This window comes from Sceloporus undulatus, chromosome 10, assembly GCF_019175285.1.
Source record: "Sceloporus undulatus isolate JIND9_A2432 ecotype Alabama chromosome 10, SceUnd_v1.1, whole genome shotgun sequence".
Lineage (NCBI taxonomy): Eukaryota > Metazoa > Chordata > Lepidosauria > Squamata > Phrynosomatidae > Sceloporus > Sceloporus undulatus.
This window is the reverse complement of record NC_056531.1, coordinates 3595802-3621159: the sequence shown is the minus strand read 5'-3', so window position 1 is coordinate 3621159 and position 25358 is coordinate 3595802. Positions and strand designations below refer to the sequence as shown.

General features: G+C 41.3%; 1 protein-coding gene across 10 annotated transcripts in view; it reads left to right on the top strand.

The window, feature by feature from the left end:
- The window catches only part of PITPNM2 (phosphatidylinositol transfer protein membrane associated 2), a 142779-nt gene that overhangs the window by 5510 nt on the left and 111911 nt on the right, over window positions 1-25358 (top strand). For all 10 annotated transcript variants that reach the window (XM_042441649.1, XM_042441644.1, XM_042441647.1 and 7 more), the window contains exon 2: window positions 17627-17727. The gene's annotated coding sequence lies outside the window, so the exon portion shown is untranslated. The remainder of the gene's footprint in view (window positions 1-17626; window positions 17728-25358) is intronic.

The following is a 25358-nucleotide window of genomic DNA, read 5'->3' as shown; positions in this document are numbered from 1 at the left end:
GCTTATGGTTTTATGTTATATGCCTGTCTCTGAGAAAACATTTGTCTTTCCTATAAGTTTAAAAATGTATGTCTACATATATGTCTACATGTATGTCCTCCCATCTTGGGTTGACATTGGGGAATATATACTTATGTTATTTTGTCTTATAATTTATTTCAAGCTTGTCTTTTGTCTGAATAGATCCTCAGGTCAACCCACCAAAGGTAAAATACAAATGCAACATTCATTGATAGTGCAATCAAATATAACATACAATGCATGTTAAAAATTTATGCTATGTGGAAGCATTTTAAAAAATGCCAGGATGTAATGTATGCTGTTCCAGTGGATTGTGGGACAAGGCATTCACTAAGCGTCTAGGCCCACTCTTGCCTTCACATTAGCACTCAATATATAAGTAGGTTGTAAATGAAACTCTCTTAATTAATTCTTAATAAACACATCTAGATTGGCATTTTGTTAGTGACATATGCATGCTAAGTCATGCTACGCATATGGGGTGTTTCTACTGATAGTGGAGGAGATGAAGTTGCACATCCAGTTAACATTGTGCATTGTGGTTGGGCATTGAAGTTGTGTGTTGAAGTTGTGCATAGCACATTGCAGTTGTGCATTTTGGTTGCAGATTGCACAATAGCACTGAGTCATTGTCTTGTGTTGTGCAATGTTACTGTTTTGCATGTGTAATGCTGACACAGTGTATCTCCACATGTGGATATTTATATTATGCTGAGGGGTTGTTGGGATTGCAGCCCTAGTAGCATAATTTAGAAATACGGAACTAAATCTTATATCACCTAGGGATTTGTATAACCCCAGGGCTAAAAACGGTTGGCTGTTCTATATCAGAGAGCCAGCATGGTGTAGGACTAGGACACTGGGTGACCTTGGGCAAGAAGTCACACTCTCTCAGCCTCAGGGGTAGGCAGTGGCAAACCAACTCTGAACAAATCTTGCCAAGAAAACTCCATGATAACCTTAGAGAAGTTGGAAATGACTTGGAAGGCACATAGCAGCAGCATAAGACAACATACAGAAAGGGGGAAAAAGGAATTGCAAACAGTGAGATAAAAGTCAAATACAGTTGTAATCAAGACAGCAGCATGAGAGTCGCATAAAATAACTGGGTCAGTTTAAAAAATATGTCTGCACAGCAGGAGGTTACGATGGATTAAAAGCAGAGTGAGGAAAGACAGTTTTACTGTCCTCCTCTGCTTTATCTATGTTAGATGCAAGACAGTGTCCAAAGCTACCTACTGAGCTTTGTGGCTCAGTGGAGATTTGAACCCCGGTCTGTGCAGTCCATGTCTGACACCCTTAGTGGCTTTTTTAATTTCTCTTTATGGAATGTGAAATTGTTATTGTTGCAGGCTGGTTCTGCTCCGTAAACCACTAAGGATATGGTGAAGGTTGGCTGCCTCCTCTCCCTCCAGGAGCATTAGAAGAGGAGCCTATGGCTTCTAGGGAACTACCCACATTCCCACACTACACTCTTATGGAGCTGCCCTTCCACTTTAACTGCTCTGGCTGCCTCCTGTTGCATTCTGGGATTTCCAGTTTAAGGAGGGACATTTAGAAATCTTGAGTTCTTAGGCCTCACTCAACTACAAGCCTCAGAAGGCAGCCAGAGCAGTCAAAGGGGAATAGCAGCGCTATAAGAGGGTAGTGTGGTAAGAAAATAAAAATCTGTTTATGCCGCTGAGCTTATAGCCAAAAATCCACCTATATGCTCATTCACACACATCACAGAATCATAAAATCATAGTGTTGCAAGAGACCACAAAGGCCACATATCGGATTATGGCCTACAATTGATTGCCTGAATGTGGACCAGCATCGAAAAGCACTTGGCTTTGAAAAGAAGTGAAAGTTCTTGTGTTTGATATAAGTAGATTTGATGACAACTGTACGCTGCCATTCTAACATTGCAAGAGCCACCAACACAAGCCATTTGAATCGTCATTTCAGCTCAGGCTGTGTTATCTAATTGATGTTATTGGATTGATGTTTCCATCATCCATGCTGGCAAGGACTGATGGGATTTGTAATCAGTCGACATCTGTTGTCCATGTCTGTTTTAGCTCTTGCTCTCTGGAGCTGAGGGCTACAGCCTGTTTGGAACGCTAGCACCTGGCTTTGACCGGCACAGAATCAGAATGGAGCGTGCCCCTGAGCATGTGCAGGGTGTATTTTCTTAACCCATAAGTCACCACAGCTTGAAACTGGACAGGTATGCACCGTGGCACACTTATGCAACAGAAAGATTAAAAAATGTGCCAAGGGCGAGATGAAAAGGGTGGGGTTCAAATAAACAGTCTAAGCCACACCGGGGTTGAAATTTGTTAACGTTCCTTGCTTTAGACAACTACCAAATTGGGAGTCCCGCTTTCTTGTTTAGGTTCCACTAATTACATTGAAGATTTCCTAACTAACTTTTTAATTAAATGCCCAGCTGACTCTGCCTTTAATGCCAGTATGTGTGCAAGGCTGTCTTCAGGAATATAAATGTCTTTTAATTCTCATGTTGTTCCCTTAATGGTCCTTAGTTGCCGCAACGGCCTCTTTGGCACCTTGGAACAGCTGTTCATTCTCTTCCGCCTCTTTGTTTGTGGTTGGTTTTTCTTCCTCTACCTGAGTTTGAGAATTCAGAATTGTGTTGTAAACAGCGCATTCCTAGCGAAACCCCAAGTCAGGAACGCATGCTGCTGTATTTACAGGAAACACTGGGGGTTTATTACCCAAAGGACAGGCATCTTATTGGTGGCAATTTAAAGGCCCAGGATGTGTTGAAATGTGCCTGAATATAAATGGATCGGCATTATGCTGTAGTTCTTAATATTTGTTTATAAGCCGTTTATTTTCTTTCTGCTTAGAGCCAGATACAGAACATTGCAATATGAGAGATAATACTTCCGATATGTGTATGATTTAATATTTCTTCTATGCTGGCTTCTGCTTTTCTCAGTGAAGATTACAGATTTTTCTAAACTTCTGGTACTTTTTTGGGGGGGGGGGGTCTTTCAGTAGGTTACATACTGCAAAATAAATGCCCCCCCCAAAAAAAACAAATTAACAAAACACTCACATTGCATTGATAGCTTTATTGTGCGTATATGTGCCTTCGAGTCACCTGTCGATTTTTGGCAACCCCAAGAATTTCATAGGGTTTTTTAAGGCAAGGAGTCTTTGAAGGTGCTTTTGCCAGTTCCTTCCTCTGAAATGTATAGCCTATAGAGCTAGTAGTCATTGGCAGTCTCCCATCCAAGTGTTTACCAGAACTGACCCTGCTTAGCTTCCAAGATCAGATGAGATCCGGTGCCTTTACGGTATTTAGGCTGCCTTTATTAGGCCAACCAAAAGGAGCAAAATACATTATGCAAGCTGTCAAAGCTCACAGGCATGGATGTTAAAGGTCCTTTTAGGGGAAGAAATGGGACGCGGGGGAGATCTTTGTGAGAAGCAGCTTGTGCACTATCATTTGGTTGACTTGGTACCTTGGGCAAGTCACATACTCTCAATGGCGAATCTCCTTTGAACAAATCTTGCCAAGAAAACCCCATGATAGGTCTGCCTTAGAGTCACCATAAATCAGAAACATCTTGAAGGCACACAACACACACACATCTTATGAGTGGCCTTGGGTCCTGTACTGAGAGAAAGGTGGGAATGTAAAAAATAAATATTATGTTGTTGTCATGTGTGCCTTCAAATTGTTTCCAACTTCTGGTGACTCTATCATGGGGTTTTCTTGGCAAGATATGTTCATTGGAGGTTTGCCATTGCCTTTTCCTGAGGCTGAGAGGATGTGACTTGCCCAAGAGCTCACCAAGTGGGTTTCCATGGCTGAGTGGGGATTTGAACCCTGGCCTCCAACACCAAAACCACTATGCTACACTGGCTCTCATAGATATTTTGTTACTATTTCAACTTATTTTTGTTAGTTCTCACGTGTCATGATTTTATGTCAGCTTTAAAAAAGCCCATAATAGGTTTGCCTTAGAGTCGTCATGTCAGAAATTACTATAAACACAACCAAAATGATGGCACTGGAGGCAGCCCCTGGTGATGTCATTCAACACACTGTCTTAAACATCAAACACAGGTGCGCAGAGTATGCCATTCAAATAAAAAAACACGAAGGCTAACAAATGAAGAAAATATTTATACACACATCTATCAAGGCAGAGGTCTCGCCCTGAGATTCCTTCCCCTGCAGACTGGAGAAGGGAGGCCAGGCCCTGAGATCTGGCAACCTTATCTAGCATGTAAACACACCGGAGAAATTGATTTAGATCAACTTATCTTTCTTTAATTGCATCACAGCCGTACCACTTTGTCAGAGACAACATTGCCAATTTTCACCGAAACATAGGCTCTAAGTTTCTGCCTCCATTTTGTCCATATCTCCTCTGAGGGCAAATAAATTTGCAGGTGTTTCTATGTTGAGCGTGGCCATTAAGGTTTCCAGACTCTGGATCTGTTTGCATTCAGTGCAGTGTTGTGGCTGGATTTCTGGTTTCCTGTAGAGGTTAAGGTGGCCCTTTATCCCACTTAAAAAGAGGACAGATTGAACTCTTACAGTTGTCTCTTTCAATGCTGGGCAAATGCAGGAGGGGTGGAGGGCAAATTTTTATTCATAGGAGCCACGCCACCCAGTTTTCTGCCCTATAGCATCTGGAAAAAGAGAACTATGGTCACAACATTTTCAATTTTATTTTGGGTTCTGTTTCTCACAGCATGTTTCTGTGTGTTCACCAAGGCTGTGCATCTAACAGCCCAAACGTTTACTGTGATTTTGGGGGCCATCTGGTATGTGGGAGTTCTCCGTTGTTTCCTAATTTTAGGCCAATGGCAACTGCCTGGGGAGCGGGGAACGGAGCAGAGTGGGGGGACGGATTTAGTAGTCATCTGCAAAGAAATTCTCAGGAAAAGAAGTTATGTGGAAAGCAGCATTGCTTAGGTCAGGAAGGAGCTCTTCAGCCATCTTGTCACTATTAGAGGCATCTAAAGTATGGGACCATTAGTGTCTCACTAAGCTAAGAGGGGAAGCTTTACTTTCTCTCATCCTTCAAGGCGTTATGTGTTGCTGAAATCCCCCTTTTTTTCTTTTTGTTAGCATGGCTTTTGGTTTACTTTCATGACCAGCTTTAATTCTGGATAACAGTTGCAGGCCTCAGGCAGCAAGCCCCAAGGGTCAAAGACCAGTTGCGTGCCCCTATGAAGCTAGATTGCTCCCACTCTCTGAGACATTGTCCCATTGCCAATGTTAAAGTGAGGTTCGTGTGCCAAGTAGGTTGGCTTCTATACTTGCGTTGGGGAGATGGAGGGGAGGAGAAACGGGAGTTCAGGGGTGCCATCTTATTCTTCCCTGGAGGCAGCAAAACGTCTTGGCCTAAACTTTCTTGACCATCTGTTTTCAAGTGTAAGCACCTTGGAATTTGGTGCCTGTGTCGTAAGGCACCAGGGAGCCTTATGGTGTGGCAAAGAAAAATTAGCTTGCAACATCTTCTGCTCTGATTATGCCGAAGGAAGAAGCAAATAATGGCCAATGTTTATACTTTCCAAGGGAGAATATCCATGTTTCTTGGACACCGTTGCCTTGGGTGTATGAGTTCTTTTCCCCCCTTTTTTTATGCCTACAAGCTGGTTAAGGCAGTACTTCTTTGCTCACTTGCTTGAAGTTAGTCTCATCAAATACACTGGGAGTTAGTTTTGGATTATTTGGGTTATTTGCGTGTGTAAACCTTCTTCCATTCTGAAGTCGAAGGCTTTATCCATAGTTTTTTGTGGGCTTTTTCGGGCTATGTGGCCATGTTCTAGAGATTTTCTTCCTGACGTTCACAGCATCTGTGGCTGGCATCTTCGCAAGGCCTAAGATGCCAGCCCCAAAACATCAGGAAGAAAATCTTCTAGAACATGGCCACATAGCCCGAAAAGCCCACAAAAAAGTCTTCCATTCCATACAAAGTGACTGCTATAAGTTACATACTGGGACCTTTTCATTGTTCCCTATTCCTTTTATATATTTATTTTATTTTGTTATAGTTTAATGAGAAATGTTGATAAACTCCAAAGCTTACTAATCCCTTTGTGAATGTTTAGCCAGTCCTAGTACCCACCGGCATAGCTGTCATTGGAATGGGAGGGCCAGTGCCTACTGCCACCTGCTTTGCCCTCCTCTGTCCTACCTTCCTACATCATCTTTGGGGTGAAAGGAAAGAGTCAGCTTACATGCTAAACCGAAGCAGCATTTCTATTTAAGAAGCTTTGTCCCCTGGCAGTTGACCTTCCATGCCACCCTGCCACCTCTGCAAAATGAAAGACACTTAGATGGGACATGTTTTCATAGGAAGCAACCTTATACCAAACCAGGGTAGATCTGAGGAGCAGCACCCTAGAGCAGGGGTAGGCAACCTTTTTGAACCGGGGGCCGGGTTGCTGTCCCTTAGACAACTGAGGGGACGAAGCCAAAAAATAAATAATTAAATTTTTTTTTTTAAAAAAAAAATTAAATAAATAAATAAACTGGGACAAGTGTAGGACAACATTTTCAAATGGTGGACACTTTTTTTTAAAAAAAGTGGAGGGCACGCAAAAAAAACCCTGATTTTTAAAAAAATGTTAATATAAATGCATGTTTCTGAGGCGTCTATAGACAATTGCCCCCCTTGCCCCTGCACGCGAGAGGCCAAAGGCCCCGGCGGCAATCGGCGGCAGGAGCGGGCTGGGGCCGGTCCCAAGGCCTCGCCGGGCCGCATCCGGCCCGCGGGCCGCAGGTTGCCTACCCCTGCCCTAGAGTTTCAAATGTATTGATTGATTGGTTTAATTTACACCCTGCATTTCTCTTGACATGGGACCCAAGATAGCTTACATGGTTATAAACAAAGTACGTTTAAAAAGTACGCCATTTCATGCAAAAGCTTTTAAAAATCAAATAAACAGTTCTATTAAAAACACTAAATTACAACAGCTGACAACACATTCAAACATAGTAAAAAGAGAAAAGCATAATGCACCCTATTAAAGAGATCATTGTGCCGTAGTAACTTAAATGCCAAAGGCCTGCTTAAAGAGAAAGCTTGGCAGAAAGAGAGTAGGCAGGAGGCCAACCAAGTTGGTAGCATAAGCTTTTGTAGGCTTCAGTCTGCTTCCTCAGATGCATGGAGTGAAGGGTCCAGAACAGACCTTTCTAAGTGGACTATGTGTATGAATAGCAATAGAAATGCATAACTAGTGGGTATATTGATGGAGTGACAGACACACACACACCCGGCACGGATACCAAAATCCGTGGGACCTCAAGTCCCATTGTCCCTAATGGTGACAAGTCCGCAGATACCGAGGTCCCACTGTGTATAGGAACATAGGACTCTACCAATACAGGACTAAATCGGAAAATTAAGTAGCAAAATAGAGTTAAGATTTTATGGTCGCTCGCTTAAATAATAATTGTTCTTTAAAAAGGCTCTTTTAAAGCAAGTTGCTTTCAGTTATGTTAACTGAAATATTTGTTTCTGAATGGCATTTCTTGCACTATAAAATAAAGTGATGAAAAAGAAGCAACTGATGCTGGATACTGATCTAATAATGAACAAATGCCAACAAACTGTTAAAGTTAAAATGTTTAAGTTGAAGCAGTCATTGATGCCCCAGTAAGAGGGTCGGAAAATAGTAATAATTGCCAGAGTTTTTAAAAAAGAGCAATGAATAATAATAATAATAAAAAAGGAGGTTTTTTAAAAGTCATTTGTTTTAAACCAAGGTTTAAACTGGCCGACCCTGTGTGTAACATCGTATAACAGGCAGCCCTGGGAACTGTCCACCGCTCGAGGCACAGGAAAGCTGTAAAATGATATGTTTTAAAATCATAGAAAGTTCAGAGGCCTTGGGAGTAACCAAACTACACAGAGTGCTATTCTGAAATGAAACTGAGCCATTTGTTGTGCTGAGATGACCTCCCTTTTGTAGTTTTGCCTCATGTTATGTTTGGACAGCTGTGCTGAGAAATGATGGTGATATTGCTGGAAGAATTTACATCAATAGCAAAAAACAAAAACAAAACCCCAGACTTCCAGATTATGGTCTTGTCGCTAGCACTGGAGTTGCCCTAGGACAAAAACTCCCAATTCGGTTATCTTTTGTCCAGGATACTGTTATGCATGCCATGGGAAGGCAGCCCTGCTTATGAGGACTCTGAGACATGCATGTGCCAAAGCAGTGTGCTGGTTTCTAAGTAAGAGCCCTCAAAAGTCCTTTCCTTGGGCTTTGGATACAAGGAGCACATCTATGCAGATTCTTGTACAGGTTGGTTTGGGAAGGGAGGGGGTTAATACGGAGGAGGTGAAGAACAGTGTTCTTGCCTATTCTTTAGCAATATGTACCAAAGCTGTGTTAACCTAACCTTGGTGGGGGTTGGCTTGCTGTAAGGTGTATTTTCACCGACATCAGGAAGAAGGGAACAGTAGCAGGTATACATGGCTTTGTTGGCTTATATAGTTCCAAAGGAGTCCTCCCCTGCGGGATAGAGGGGTTGGGGTCACCAAAGGCAGAGCCAATTCCATCTCCCTTGCTTTCCACCCTCCTCCCATGCCAGTTTAAGTATACCTTGTTATCTCTTTTGCTGATGAAGAAGAGGAATTGGGGATTCAGTGCACAATGCCCCATCCATCTAAACAGAAGGATCATCCTTGGATGCTTTCTGTAAGGCAGCTAGGACTCTAGTCATGATCTTTTAAGTGCAGGATAGTTACTGATGCATTGCTAACCCATTGAATGACCCAGCATAGCCTTTCCCAACCTAGTGCCCTCCAGATGTGTCACACTACAGCCCCCGCCATCTTTAACCAGCTTGACCAGTGGGTGGGAATGATGGGAGATCAGCAGATTTGGGGTGAGTGTTTATTAATATTATTATTTTTATTATTATTTGGAAGTAAGGGTCTCAGTTTGTAATCAATGGTGCAGGAGACCATTCTACATAAGAGCGAATGTGTACCATCCATCTCCCACTCACTCAGCCTGGCTCTGCTGTAAGTCAGGTTGCAGTGCTCTCTTTGTCTCCTGACATTTCTCTAGTTCTCCTTGACCTTTCACACTACCGCCCCCAATTTGGGAAGCATAGGCATAGAAGAAGAGGGGTTTTAGAGACATTCAGAGACCTTTTAAACCTGAGGATGTGTCACAAGGTCCTTTAATTGTATTATGGGTCTTAACAAAAGGGCAAGCGGAGGACACAGCTTTTATTTTATATAAAGGCTGCACCTAGTCGGCAGGTCAGCTTTCAGCCGTGTGCTTTTTAAAATAGGTTAGTCATCATTGGAAAATCTGGTTTCCGGCTTTGGGCCTGCTGTTGGTGAGTCACACGTTTGTCTGATGATTTATGTGGACGCTGATGAACAACGATTTCTTCTTAGGCTGGCTGGCAGTGTTGCCATTGCATCTGCCTAATCTTCCAGGCCTGGGAGTTCAGAATAGATGCCAAAACATTCTCCTGCCCACCCACTCCAATCACTTCTCATTGAGGCTCTACAGCAGCAGTTTCTAATCTGTCAGTTGGTACACAACGGTACACAACGGTCTGTACTCGAAGCAATATACTGATTATTTAATCGAAGTCTCCTGCAAGGCCAAGGTATTATCAGAAGAGTCTGTCTACGATGGCTGTGTATTACTGACCGGTCAGAAGAATTAGCTGCTGAATGGTGTCTCCTTTGGGTATGGAGGGTGTGTAATGGTTTGATCATTGATCACAGAGTGAAAGCTGGAGAGGGCTCCTGCATTTTGACTGGTTGTATAGGAGAGGGAATTTCAGCCGATATTTCTTGCTTGAGAAGCAGCACTTGACAAGCAACACAGGAGCCCTTGGCTGGTTTTCACCCTGGTAACTCTTGTCTCCAAGTGAAAGAAATGCAACTGTTATTTGCCTGCTCTGAAAGAAGACATATACGTATAGTCATAGATGAACTTGAACTCTTAACACAGCAAAGCAAATATGATACAGTAGGCATCACTGAAACCTGGTGGGATGAGTCTCATGATTGGAAAGTAGTAATAGAAGGGTATAACCTATTTCAGAGAAATAGACCAAACAGGAGGGCAGGAGGAGCAGCATTATATGTCAAGGATGTTTATACCTATGAAGAGAGCATCTGAGTAAAAGTAAGGGGGAGAGAAACAACAGGGACAGACTCCCAGCCAGACTGAGGACTTGGATGATGCCTTCCTGGAACAAATGACCACACATTTAGTAATGTAGTAATGGGGGACTTCAACTATCCTGATATTTGTTGGAAATCAAATGCCGCCAAAAATTTAAGGTCACCAGATTCCTCACTTGCCTTGCAGACAATTTTGTTGTGCAGAAGGTAGAAGAGGCAACTAGGAAATCAGCAATTTTAGATTTGGGCCTAACCAACAGGGTTGACCTGGATAAGGGGTGGAAGTGGCAGGATCCTTGGGTGGGAGGGACCTGGAGTTGGTTATACAGTGGGAAGGAGAAGCCAAGTGTAGTCAGACACTCATTCTATACTTTATGAGAGCTGATTTCAGTAAACCTAGGGAAATATGGGAGAAGATCTTGTGTCCAGGAATACTAAAAGAGAACGGAGTTTGTGATGGACGGGGGTTTCTTAAAAGTTAAATATGAAAGGCACAATTTAGGGTATATAAGGTAAGCGAAGGAGAGATTGAAGGATATCTTTGGTCACACTGCATCCTCTTTTTTGCAATTTCCAGAGCAGACCTGAAACTAGCCAGAATCAGCAGATCCTGCATGTACTCCAGAAATGGTTTAACCTCAGCCATATTCTGGGTTCCTAGTAAAAAAGCCTCTTAAAAACTGTTACCAAGTCTCTTTTCCATCACTGTGATCTTAAAAGAAATAAAGAATAATCTTCAGAAGATTACCAACTCTGAAACAGAAAAGAAGTTGAACAAAAACCATTTCATGAAAGTGTTTATTCGTTCATTTTTTGCACATGCCCCAAGGCACAGGCACTTTGCTAGGAAAAAAAGGATGGTCCCTTTAGGTACTGGATAGGCCAACTGAGAGTTCTGTTGAGTCCATACAAACTCCCTACTTAGAGGCAGATGCTGCAGTGAAGAATAGCTCAGCCTCACCTTGCCTGGTATCTGGTGCAGTTGTTGAAACAGAAGATGTGAACACTCCTAGCATTCTTGATGCCATCCTAAGAGTATTTTTTCCTTCTTTTTTGCATCCCCATTTTAGCGAGAGCTGCCACAACACGAAATCAGTTTCTCTGTATGTGGGCGGCTTACTTATCTTAATGTTACTTTTTCATTTCATCTTCACTCTCTTTGCTCCCATTCATATAAATAGATGCAGCTTCATGTTTATGGCAGATGAAATTGAAATCCAAATATTTTCTCTCTTCTGGCTGTCTTTCAGGCTGACAAGTGATTGTAGATATTTCCATAATTTTATATTTGCTGTTGTTACTGCTTTAAAATCGTTTAACTCAGCAGTGTAGGCTTTTGCTTTTATATTTTAAGTTTCCCCCTCTAAGCATGACTGGTAGTATTTGTTTATTAAGTTACCTTACTCTGAAAAAAGCATGATTGCATTTAGAATCTTTAAATTCATTTTTCTTGTCTGTTTGAAACAGAGTAGACCCTAAGTTGCTTGGGAGTAGAAAAGTACAAAAAAGCCTTGATTTTGAACCCCACATTGTCAGAACTTTTGTGACAAATTGTGTGAAGCGCTTTGAATACTGTGCTCTTGAGGTGAGCAATGTGTACAGGTCAACTGGTCCTTTGAGAACGGACTTTATCACATGTGAAGAATTTTTCTTAATTTCGAATGAAAAGAAAGTGGGGCCAGAACGCATTTGCGTGAATTCGCTAGTTCAGCGAATTTACGTGTATGCGAATTGCGTTCGAACTGGCTTCCCGTTGCCTGAAAATAGCATGCCATTGCCTGAATTTGCGTGTGATCACCTCTCACGCAATAACATGAAACCCCATGATTGCGTTCAGACTGACTTCCCATTGCCCGAATTTGCGTGTGGTAGTCTATCACGCAATAACGTGAAACCCCATGATTGCGTTCGGATTGCCATTGGATTATACTTCCAATTTCCCTTGTCTGATAACATCCAACAAGAATGTATTAGGCTAAGGTCCTAGCCAAATTAGGTTTAAGCATACATTAAGGACAAAGAAACAACTAACTGGTGATGTAAATACAGCATTACTTATTACAAGTAAGTGATAAATAGATGTAGTAACAGAAATAAAAACGAAGAATGGTCTCTCACATCCCTTCAGCAGAAAGCAGCCAGTTTGATTGTATCTTGTCTCTGGGGATACACTGGTTTTCTTGCACTCCTGGGCCTACAAGATGGCCTAGATGAGAAACTGTTTCTTCTTTCTCAGACCAAGACAAAATGAATACCCCTAGTGGGGTTATCTAGCCCACTAGGGATATCCTCCTAGAGGCTACATTGCAGCTCACAAGTTGGGAGGGGAAAATTTTACTCCTCCCTGTAATCCCCAGGGCTGGAAGAAATAATGATTCCTATGGGCTGGAGGTGCTTGTTAGAAAAAAGGCTGGCACAGTCTAAACAGATGTTTAGCTTATGCTGTGTCTCAGGACACCAACAGAAAACCCAGGCAGAGAAAAAGAGGCATGCTAAATATATATAGGCCTCTGAGCAGTTTTGAACACACACACACACACACACGTAACAATCTTAAAGGACAAATTGGAATACCAATAACTGTGCTCCATGCTAGTCCTCAAAAAAATACAACCCACTATAAAGACCTTTAAGGAGGTGCCATGTTCTTCTACCAGTGGTATACCTGTTTGATCCCAAATGTGGATCACCACACATGTCCCTCAGCCCAACTACCCTTTGCATGACTTATTTCAGGTGCACCATTTTGTTTTCCTCTGTGGGGACTCTCCACAAAAGCAGCATTCCCTTTACCTGAGTTGGAACACAAAGGGAATCGCAGTGCAGATGAAGCCAGTCCTGTTCAAATGCTCTCTATTTGAGCCCACATACAAGGGGGTTGTCCCAGCACATCATGAAACAGCCCAGTTCATTCAAGTGGTATTCATTTTCTGGAACATTCCTCATCCGTCTTTCATAATTTTATACTCTGCCAGAGGTTTTGTATTTTAAGTATTTTTAAAATATATATATTTTCAAATGTAGTTGTTTTGTGTTTTGCAGCCACCACAGGCTATAGGAGCAGCTCTTCAAAACAGCAGTATTGCCATGGTCCCTACAGTGAACTGCATATGTTTTCTTTAGGAGCATGCTTTATTCTGTGTTCCCAAAATCCATGTTTTCCTGCTGTGTGCCTGAATCATTCTTGCTTACAAAACCCTGCCTTTTCCAACAAGGCTATTGGGTGCTTCATTAAATTTCTGATGAAGTCATTTTGCATCTTTTGCGTGAGTCCATGTTTATTTTTAAAGATAACAAATTGTTTCCTCCTCCCCCATTCAGGCTTTTCTTTTAAATCTGGCATCACTGCTAGTGTAGCGTTAGGAGGAAGAAAATGGGCACATCTTCAAGCTTAGCATCATAAGGTCCATTAAATACTCAAAAGCTACTGCTAAAGGAAATTTGATGTGTCTTCGTTCTAATAAACTCTGTACAACTCATACACAACAGCTGAAATGCAAATGCAATGTAAGCTGAGTATCTGCCTTTCATACCTCAAATAAGCTATAAATTGTGAAAGAAAGTGCACTGCCAAAAAAAAAAAAAAAAAAAGAAAGAAAGAAAGAAAGAAAGAGAAAAGGAAAAGGAGAAGGAAAGAAAGACCTCAAAAGGTACTGAGAGGATGATTTATGTGCTTGGGCATTCCATGTCTTGTTTAATGTCTGCAAAGACAACTGGCTTCAGGCATGCAAAGCACAGTTAAGACAGTCTCAGAGCTTGAAGAAGTTACTTCTTCAGACAACAACTCATGCAATCCCCCATCATGACCACTGCCCCCCTGTAAGCACAACAGGACAGGTTCCACCAGTGGCCTCCTCAATTCTAGAGTCAACTTTGCTTTGAAATACTTGATAAACCAAGAAGGAAATGTTAAGTACTCCTTCTATTCCATTGATATGTGTGTTGAAAAACTGCTGTCCTTCCTCATATTCCAGTGAAATATGTATAGCATCATTGCCTTAAGCTCCGCATAAATTATTTTGGAACAAATGATCACCAGTCACGTAAGGCATCTTATAACAGGCCAAACCCACTGCTGTTCCTCACAATCATGGACTTTGAAAAAATGTTTAAAATTAGCCAGCACATTTTTCAAATCATCTTTGTGAGCAAGTCTGTAAACACTGCTGACCTGCGAAAGGGGAGAAGACAAACTATTTTTCTGTCTATTTACAGTAACATCCATCTTGTCTGCTTTCAACTCGCCATAGGTGATTGGGAAAGAGAGATTACAGTATTTAGAAGTCTGCTTCAACAGCATAGTATTCAGCATTAAAACATATGACAAACCTTTGTTATTTGGGGGGCTAAAATAAAGCTAAGATGGTGTGGTGTAGTGGTTTGTGTGTCGGACTAAGACTCTGGGAAACCAGGGTTCGAATCCGCCGATCAGCCACAAAGAGCCAGTGGGTGAGCTTGGGCAAGTCACACTCTCTCAGACTCAGAGGAAGGCAAAGGCAAACTCCCTCTGAACAAATTCTGCCAAGAAAACCTTGCCAAGAAATGACTTGAAGGCATACAACCACAAAGTAAAGACCCAAAGTGGTGGGAATACGCTTGCCTCTTCTTTGTTTTTTATTTTTGTTTTTCCAGAGAAGCAGGAGGCAGAACATGTTGGGAAACTGGCAGGGTTTATCACAAATGAGATAAAATTGGCACATTAATGCAGAAATAATGAGAGTTGCAGAGAAAAGGTCTTCAACGGGAGAGCAGGTGGGGAGGGGGCGAAATGAGATTTGGGGATTTCACAGCGAGATTACATTATGCAGGTTTCTCTAGTACAGGGAAGTTTGCTCTATGTTAGCTGTCAGGCCCATAACTTTTAACATCGTAACTTGGAAAAGTTGCTTTTAAAGAAACTCTGAAAGTGTTAGAAACCTTAGAAACTCTCCATGCTGGATGTAGGACATTCTGAGAATTTAAATCCACACTTCATCTCAGCCAAAAGGCCAAGAAGCGAGAATTTAAATCCAGAAAGTATTCTGGGTGCCTACCTTTTTACTGCAGAAGGGCTAAGAGAATGGGTTAACAGTCAAAAAATTTGAAAGGTTGGGTAAATCTTACGGGTTTGTATGTTTTGAAATAAGATGTCCAGGACTGATTTTGTTTCTGAACTGATGCATTTGACCTTCTGGGTAATGGGAGTGGGAAGCTATAGTGGCAGAAGGAACAAATAAATTGGTTTAAACATAAATAGGGTTTGCGTTGTAGATATCTGCATTATTTTCCCTGTGGCTCCCATTTCTTTCTGGGCATCCACATGGCTCCTAGAAATGACCTGGTGGGGAAAAACAAATATTTGCCAACAAGCCAAGACTTTCAAGTGGTTCAGACTAAGTACCAGTATATACTCGACTATAACTCGACCTCATGTATAAGTCGAGGGTAAGTTTTGGAGCCAAAATTATGGATTTTGCTATGACCTTTAGATAAGTTGAGGGTAAAATTTAGGGGCATGTAGCAAAGATCTAAAGGATGAAGCAAAGCAAAACAATGTCAAATAACTTATTAAATTCCATCAGACATAACTCTTTGTGCTTACTCTTTAGATTGGATGAATGAGAGAGTAGAGGGGGTCAGTGCTTCACATATTATACTTTTGCTTTTCACCAGATGTTTCCTTCTTTTAAATAAGAGTTAAGATACAGTACTTAAATTGACCCGTGGATAAGTCGACTCAGGTTTTTGGGGTCAATTTTTTTGTCCTAAATTTCTAGACGTATACATGAGTATATGCAGTACTCTTCACTCTAAACTCACCTCAAAATATAGGAGGGAGGTTAAGAAGGCAGTTACATCCCCCTGTATTGCGTTTTGCTAGCAGAGCAGACTTGCTCTTTCTGGCCTGGATACAAAGCAAATATGTCAGCCAGGGCCTGTTGTGACCTGGTGATACTACATTACTCTTTTAAAGCTCCATGAAAAGATTAACTAAATATGTTTGCTAGCAGGTGCACCTAAAAAAAAAAATAAGTAGTTGACCTTAAGCAAACCAACCTCTCTGCCTTTGCCACCCGTCACACCATTTCTGGTGCCAGGAGGAATGGATAATGCTGGCTTAATTTTCCTTGTGCTTTAAGGATTACCAAGATAAGGTATTTGCAGTGCCTCAAACACTCTCTAAGCACTATGTGTATGGGAGCATAGCTCAATGGAGGAATGCTTGCTTTGCCTATCAAAGGTCTCAGGTACAATCCCTGACCTCTTTGAAATGCTAGAGAACCACTGCTGCCTGTCAGTATCAGCAATGCTGGGCTAGATGGAACTGTGGTCGGACTATATGGCAGTTTCCTGGATTGATACATGTGTACATATGCATGTATATGTGCAGGTATGATCTATCCATACAACTTGTATGAAGAAAATATCATACATAGAGCAGGTTTAGACATGGAGGAAGGAACGTCAACAATCTTAAGATACACAGACAGCAGCATACTATTAGCGGAAAGCATCACAAACTTGGAACAGTCACTAACGAAAGTCAAAGAAGAAAGCACAAAGGCAGGCCTCATATTAAACATAAAGAAAAAGAATGACCACAGAGGATTTACATACATTCAGCCTAAATAATGAGGAAATAGAAATAGTTAAAGATTTCCCAAACCTTGGATCAAACATTGATCAGAACAGAGACTGCAGTCAAGAAATGAAAAGAAGATTAGGAATGGGAAGGGCAGCTCTGAAAGAGCTAGACAAAATCCTAAAGTGTAACGATAAACAGCTGAATACTAACGTTAGAATCATCCAAGCCATATTCCAGTCGTTAGTTCGAACTAGACCTATTGAATTAAACTGAGTTGTAAACCAAATATTGAACTAAACCAAGTTCTCCTTGATCCAGTGGGCATTTTCTAGTTGGGAATAGCAGTTGAATCTAGGTTTGTAAATAGCTATGTGCCTTCAATGCATACAAGTCCTCATCTGGTAACCATTTGAATAGATGCTGATCTAGATGCTGCTATTCCTTAGGCCCATCATCTCCTCAGTCTGCATGTTTAAGATGAACCCTTTTTCTGAAATGAGTTGGAGAGACACGGGTGGATAGAGACTGTGATGGTCTTGAACGGGGATGGGAGGGGAGCACATGAAGGTGGTCAGTACCCTCCATTGTTCACTTTCCCATCAAGGTTACTTTTCCATTAGCTAAGAGAAATTATGATGACTCAGAGCTTGGAGTGAGCTGAAATCCCGAAGGTGCTTCTTTTGCTGCCTACTGCCACATACTGAATTTCCAGCATACTGGGGGTAGGTCTGCCGACTCTCTTGGATGATGTATAGTTCCAGACCTCAGGACATCCTCTTGCTTGTTTGCACAGGAATGCTTAACATGGTGTGTGGTGCTAGAGAGCCGAAACTGCACTGCCTGCTTCTTGATTTGTGACCGACTTCCTCCCTAAGCCTGTGTTGGTTTGGCTTCCCTCTAGGACACTGATGTTCAGGAACCAGTGCTGACGTCCTCCATCAATGCTGTTGCCGTGACTCTCTCCCAGATCACAGAAATAGCAGGTGGTCTTATGTCCCCAAGGTAAGTTCTAGTTCTTTCCTTAAGCTTATCTTAAAAGAGAAACTGTGAGCTGCAGATGTTGATTCCCTGGCATCTGATTTTTCTATACCACTCCAGTTCCCAGCAGTGCTGTATTTGTGGCTTCTTATTCCTCTGTGCTAGAAAGAAAGAAAGAAAGAAAGGGAGAGAGAGAGAGAGAAAAAAATGTTCTGCACACAGTTGGTCAGACTTCAGCCACAATGAAATATGAATTCTGTGACTACAGACTGTGCAAAGCAAACAACTGTGTCCTTTTGGGCTTATTTACTGTTCTGTGGGTTTTTCCTGTCACAGTGAAGAAGAAATTGCTACGTAGGCCTTTGTAGGCCTAGCCTCTGCTCATCAGATGTGTTATGCAGTGCCTGGTTTTTGATATTTTAGAATGCCTTGTGTACTGCTTAAGAACTACAAATATTTTACTTAGTAACTTAATAAATGATACTGCATATTCTGTGCCAGTGCATACAGACTTGTGCATACTGTATCAACTGATTTCCCTGTTTTCCATATCTTATTTTGGTCCTGCTACTTGTGGTGAAGGACAAAGAAACTTGCAACCAAAAGAAGGCTTCGTCTCTTGACTTGGGAAAGCCCAGCCCTCTCCAGGGATTGTGAGACTTCACTGGGAACTAGAGAAGAGTCAGAAGGTTATGGCAGACTTTTGTTGTGAGATATTCTTCCCTTAATGCAACTTAGAAGGCCCAGTACTCACACATTCTGGAGAGTCTTTGGATTCACTTCCCTTTTGTTCAGTTCTGCACTATAACTGTACAATAGTTAGAAATGAGCCGTCAGAGCCAATGGGTGTCACAATTCTTTGTCACCTTAGTGTTGTTTTTCTCATGAAGGCCAGAGCATTGATGGAGGAAGGAACGTAGGTCTCGGTCCTTGCAGATATGTCTCTTTTTGCTGCTCCAGAAATAGATGATGTGGGCTTAAATATATATTTGGAAGTTTAGTTCAGGGTTGTTTCCTTCTTTCTCTCATTTCCAGTGAAAGCGCTTAGCTCTCCACATTGTGAAGGCATATGATTCTGACTGCAGAGGAAAGAGTGGGTGATGCTTGTGGCCTCCCAGCCACAATGTCAACTGACTTTGTACTTCCTGTTGCCAGGAGAAAAGGAGACTCTTCAACTCTCTTTCTTTCTTTATCGTTATTCTTTGATCTTTAACCTGAGTTTCTCCGTTGCCTTTGAAAAGATGCACTTGAAATGTATATTTTATTTGTGCCGATTTGTAGAACACAGAGAGAGAATTATTACAACACAATAAAAAAAATTACAGGAAAATATTTGCACAGTTCTGGTATAGGAAGGAAAAGTGCCTCCTTAAAGGATAATATTTCTTCTTCATTTTAAACTCAGAATCACCTATTTTGCAACCCAACTTGTATCTGCCGAGAAGTCGTGCTGATTTTGCAGAACAAAAGTTTATGACACGGAGAAATGTAAGGTACTGCACTTAGCGCAGAAAAATGAAATGCACAGATCTAGGATGGGTGTCACCTGGTTGAATGAAACTACATGTGAAAGGGATCTGGGAGTCCAAGTAGACCACAAGTTGAACATGAGTCAACAGTGCAATGCAGCATCTAATAAAGTCAATGCGATTTTAGGCTGCATCAATAGAAGTATAGTGTCTAGATCAAGGGAAGTAATACTGCCACTCTATTCTGCTCTGGTCAGGCCCCACCTGGAATATTGTGTCCAGTTCTGGGCACCACAATTCAAAAAGGATGTGGAGAAACTGGAGCATGTCCAAAGGAGGGCTACTAAAATGGTGAAGGGTCTGGAAACCATGAAGCCCTATGAGGAACGACTTAAGGAGCTAGGGATGTTTAGCCTGGAGAAGAGAAGGTTAAGATGTGATATGATAGCAGTACAAACACTCCAGGGGACACGACTACAAATCCTAGGATTACATAGCATTGAGCCATGGCAGTGGTGTCAAACTATATTATTTCTGCAGTGCAGACGCAGCCTTTGTTGGCCTTGGATGGATATTGGACCAATTCGTAGAATTCTGTCAATGGCAAATCCTGTAGCTAGAGGGTTATGTAACTTCCCAGATGAGGGTCTTGGAATTTGACATTGCTACAGAGTCCATCTTAGTCAGTTCCCAGTGATGTGTAAAATATCACGGCCTCCGGATGCACGAGCACGTTCTCTCCTGCTACCCTAATTCGGCAGGAAAACTTGGACAGCTCCTTCCCTTGTGGTTTGCTCTGTTATAAATAAAGGCTTGGCTGGATTGCACGTCCTCTTGCTCTTGTGTTGTGCGGTCTCCAAGAAGAGGAAAAATGTAAACAAAACAGAGTTTTTTGAGGTTGTTGTAAGTGTGGAAAAACGTCAAGCAATATTATGGAAAAGTAGCCAGTTCTATCTTTATTGAGGCTTTGGCTTGAACTACTGGTTTAAATGATAGGTTGCTTCAATTACAGGTTCGTAACCATTATGAAGAGTGAATGTCAAATAAAAAAAATGTCTGCGTTTGTAAAATATTTTATGAGGACCTTGTAAATTCATCTGCAGAAGTTGCTAGTTCGTACTGTTTTATGATAACAATCTCCTGCCTGTCACAAACGAAAAATGATTAAGAACAGTCAAGTCTCCAAGGCTCTTGAAGTGACTATACTAACTCATGCCTCAGTAACATCTGGATTGGGTTGCTGTATTACACTCTATGCGGAACTGTCCCTGAAAAGTGTTTGGAAGCTAGAAAAAGCAGCAGTCGTGTCCCCTGGAGTGCTAGTGCTGCGCTTCTGCTCTTAACACAAGATTTATGACCACGGGGGAAGATAGCACAACCCTTTACCTATAGTGTAAAGTGTCTTTCATTATGTCTGAGTGTTGTTGATGTCTGGAGTTTTTGTGTGTCCCAAGAGGCTTTTTAGAGTTAGTAGGGTCTTTGTTAGAGACCAGGAATATTTGATGTTGAGGGATGTTCTCAAACATCTCTCCGTCATTTTCTGCAAAGGAGAGGCTACTGCTCAAAGGAGGTTTTGCAAACAATTCGGTTAAATACTACGTTTAATCAAATCAACAGTTTCATATCAAGTTTTATTCCCCGATACACATTTATTGAATGAAAACAGTTCAAAGTATCTGGTGTTCTTGGTGAAAACCCTCTGCATTGTCAAGAGGAAAAGCTGGTTTTTAAAAATGAAAAACCGTAGAAAAGATTGCTTGTACATTTAAAATTTGGTTTTAATCAGGCATGTAATGAAGATGTATCTCCACACAGTAGTCTGAACATGCTGTAGTTGAAATGTTTTAGTTGTCCTCTGCCCTCATCTTGATCCTTTCCAAAGGAGACATTGAGCAGGAATTGTGTAGCTAACAATGTGGGAAAGAAAAGAAAAAACACTGTAATTCCCAGTATGCTTTTGGCAGTGGGCAATAAAGGATATTACGTAAACCAGTTTTAAAAACTGGTTTGGGTTTGTGATGTAGAGGTCACTTCGGAGAGATGCATATTGAGCGTATATTGCCTCAGGATAAAAAGGAGGAAGGGAGGGGGGTTAAAAAATGAAATGTGGCTGCACCTTTAAGACTTTATTGGCTTTTTTAGCATGAGCTTTTGTGGATATAAACCCACTTTTGGGATGCAGTACCAAGTGACATTAAGGCCTTTGGTATAAAGCATATTTATACAGTTATGGGAGTGGGCTAGAATGTAATAGCATTCAAAAAGATGCAAGCCATGACCTAAATGTTCAAAGGGCTGTGTAAGGAGATACAGGTCTTTCAGAGCTTTACAGTGGTCAGCTAGTGTTGATGTGTGAAAGCAATAAAGCTTACCAAAGCTTTGTTTCCTAGGGTCAGAACTTTCTCTGAGAAGATTCCTTTTCTTTTACGTGCAGTTGCCAGAACTCTTGTATTATTATAAGTAAGGTGCCATGAAGCCATTGGTTTTGATCATATTTTTGCTCATAGATTGGAATTTGTAAATATAATTTAATTCAGCTGTTTCTCTTTCTAGCCTTCCTTTGGAATTTCCTTGTCCAGAGACTGCAGCCTATATGTCCAGGAAGGCTGAAATGTTCTGCGACTGGTTTTTGTATCTTTGACATTTCTAATGTAAGATTTGTATCCATTTATCCTCTTGCGTAGAGACTGTCCTGTTTGTCCAATGCAGAATGTAAAGGGGCATTGCTGACATTTTGTTGTTGTTAACCTCTTTTGAGTTGACCCTGACTCATGGCGCCACTGTGTATGAGATCTCTCCAAGCCCCCCTGTCCTCCGCTGCTCTGCTTAGGTCCCATAAATTCATACCTGTGGCCTCCCTAATTGAGTCTTTGCATCTGGCATGTGGTCTTCCTCTCTTTCTACTACCATTATCATCTTTTCTAATGAGTCATGCCTTCTCATGATGTGTCCAAAGCACAAAAGCCTCAATCGGATCATCTTGGCTTCTAGGGAGAGTTCAGGCTTGATCGATTCAAGGACCCATTTGTTTGTCTTTCTGGCTATCCATGGTATCCTCAGCCCTATTCTTCAGCACCAGATCTCAAATGAATTGATTTTCTTCTTATTTGCTTTCTTCACCATCCAGCTTTCTCATCTGTTCATGGTGATGAGGAATACAGCGGCTTATAAAATTCTAAGTTTATTGCTCAGTTATATATCTCTTTACTCTTTAGGATCTTTTCTAGTTCTTTCATAGCTGCCCTTCCCATTCCTAGTCTTCTGATTTCTTGGCTGCATAGGATGTTGCACAGGACTTTACTGGCACAGGATGGCATATATCAAATTGCAACCCATTAGCAGAGAGTTCAACAAAGAGAATGGCTTCATGATGCATTTCATATATTTATAGGGCAGTGGACATGATTTGCATCTTTCTGTTGCATTCTATCCCACTCCCTCAACTCTATAAACATGCTTTATATCTGAGGCCTCAATATCACCCTGTATTCCATCAGGCCTATTGATGGGTTTTGTCTATTGATTAAAGGTGCACTACAGTAAAAAACAGAATGCAAGTCAGCAGCAGGATGGATACAACGTCATATGATAAGTACCAGCCAAAGACACTTTTATCCTGTTAAAATTCCACTTTTACAGCCTTGAGTGGCAAACTCCTTGTATTTAAGCTGAGAGGTCCCCAGTTTGTAATTCCTATTATGTTTTTTAATATGACAACTGTATATTCTCCACTTGCACACACACGCATGCACCCCTTAATCTCTACATTATGTTAGTGCAAATACTTAACAGAGTAGAAAAATCTGATGAAGGTCTCAGTAAATTTGGCTCAAAAATAATGAAAGCAAACTGGATAACTACCATTAAATAGATATAGAAAGAGGTGGGGGTGGGGGAAACCTAATATGTACTTTATTGTAGAATGCAGAAGCTTTTTGAAAAAAATTAATTTCCTGAATGAGCCATTTGGATGGTCTCTGTGGAGTTTAAGATCCACGTCATTAATTTAATCTCACTGCTTTCCTTAAAATTGCTTGCAGTTGTTGTTGTTTTTACTCCAGCAAGCAGTACAGATGCACTTTAACTGGGAAACTGAGACAATTGGAAAGTAATATTGTGAAGACTTGCTAATGGGTTTTGAAAGACACTTGGAAACTCCAACATTAGGCAAGGCTGCATAAGGAAAATCTTGAGAAAAGTATCAGCATTCCCACTCCCGCTGCTCAAAGTGGAGCTGTATTCCAGTGATGGACAAGCCCAAGGCAGAAGGATGAAACCCGTACTGCCAACGTGTTTTACATTAAAATTCTTACTGCCAGTAACTAAGCTCTAGAAGAGGTAGTTTGCCTGCCATTTTGTCATTTACCGTAGAAGTACCTTGATATTTTTGCCCCATCCAGTGAACCATCCTTCTCCAGTCTTTTTGTGGGTTATTGTTTTTGCTTCAGCCCTGGCCAAAATGTGCTAAAGGATATTTCAACATAAAAATGAAATTTAAAAAGCCTGGGATGTGGTTTTAATTTTTTTCCACATAAAAATGCACTTGTGTTCTGACTGTAATTACTCAAAATGCATCTCCTTTGCATTATTTATTGCCTGTGTTCCAAAAGCAGCCACAGTATGTCTGTCCACAAGTAGATTGAGGAGATAAGTCTGCCTCTTCAAATAAAAATTTGAATGACTAAACAATGTCATTTGCCTCCTACTGAAATCAATGGCAAAGTGGCCATTTGTTGTAATAGAACTAAATTATACCCTAAAGATATTTAATGGGTGTTGAATTTTTTCCCCTTTATCCAAAAACTTTGGGAAAGCAGTATTCTGAAAATGACACTAGGGTTTACGTATTGAAAAGGTCAATAACACTGGACTCTGCAACTCAACATTTGAAAGGAGTCAGGCTTGCATCAGTGGCACATAAATACATGCAGAATTCAAAGATATAGCCGTGTTAGTCTCTAGAATAGTATGTAGAGAGATCTTTTAGTACTTTTGAGACTAACTAAAGAAAAAAGTTGGCATCATGAGCTTTTGTAGACTTAAGTCTACGAAAGGTCATGCTGCCAACTTCTTTCTTTAGTAAGTCTCAAAGGTGCCACAAGATCTCCAGAAATATATGTGTTATTCATATTTGGAGTGCATTCTAGATATTTAGAAACGCATTCTTGCAGGCTGCCTAAGATGACCAAGATGACCCCTCATCTAGGAATTACAATCTGAACCTTTAAAAATATTTCAAGATCTGGTTTACTCAGGTTGGGTGTTAACCAATAATTGGCCAGTTGGGATTTGAACATCAAAATTCAGTCCCTGCATAATCAGGAGACTGTCAAAATGTGTTGAAGTCAGTGTTGACGCCAGTTTCCTCCTATTTTAAAAGTAATATGTTTGGACTTTTATTTTGGGGAAAAACAATAGCATAAAATGTCGGATGAATTGCTGTATTTCTCCTTCCTTTGCCCGCTCTACTTTTAAACCGTATCATGTCCAGGCCTTCAATCAACTGAGTTTCTGTCAGTTGCCTTGGTAGAACTCCCATGAGGATGTTGGCTTGGTGAGGGCTAAGGAAGCAATAAAAAAAATTTAATGGGAAAAAAACCTAGCAGCAGGAGAAACAAAATTGCTTTTTATTTCAGTCTGGAGCAGTCCAGACTGTTTGACACAAATGGTTCAGCTTTCCTGTAGTGATGGTTGTGTCCAGGCTTCTCCCATATCTAACTCACCAAGCCCTGAGAAGCAGGTGCTCTGAGAAGCAGAGCATTAGACTCCTATTTTTGTATGGCAGCTTTCCCCATCCTCATACTTTCCAGATATGTTGGGTGACAGCTTCCATCATCCCCACAGAGATGGATCTGCATCTACATCTGCAGATGATGGCTTTAGTCCAACGTATCTGGAGGACACCCAGTTGGGACAAGCTGCTTATATGGCTTTTCCTAATTTCACCAGGTAGTGAGAGATCCAGCAAGGTTTGAATGTCAGATTATGACCCTGGCAGACCAGGGTTTGAATCTCCAGTTGACTGTGGAAACCCACTGGGTGATCTTGGGGAAGTCACATACTCTCAGCCTAAGAGTACTTTCATACTCACATACTCTCAACTAGATGTTTATCACACTATGCTCTTAAAGAGCTACTATTCCAGTGTGACTCCTCTAGCAGCCTCCTGTTGCATGCTGGGATTGG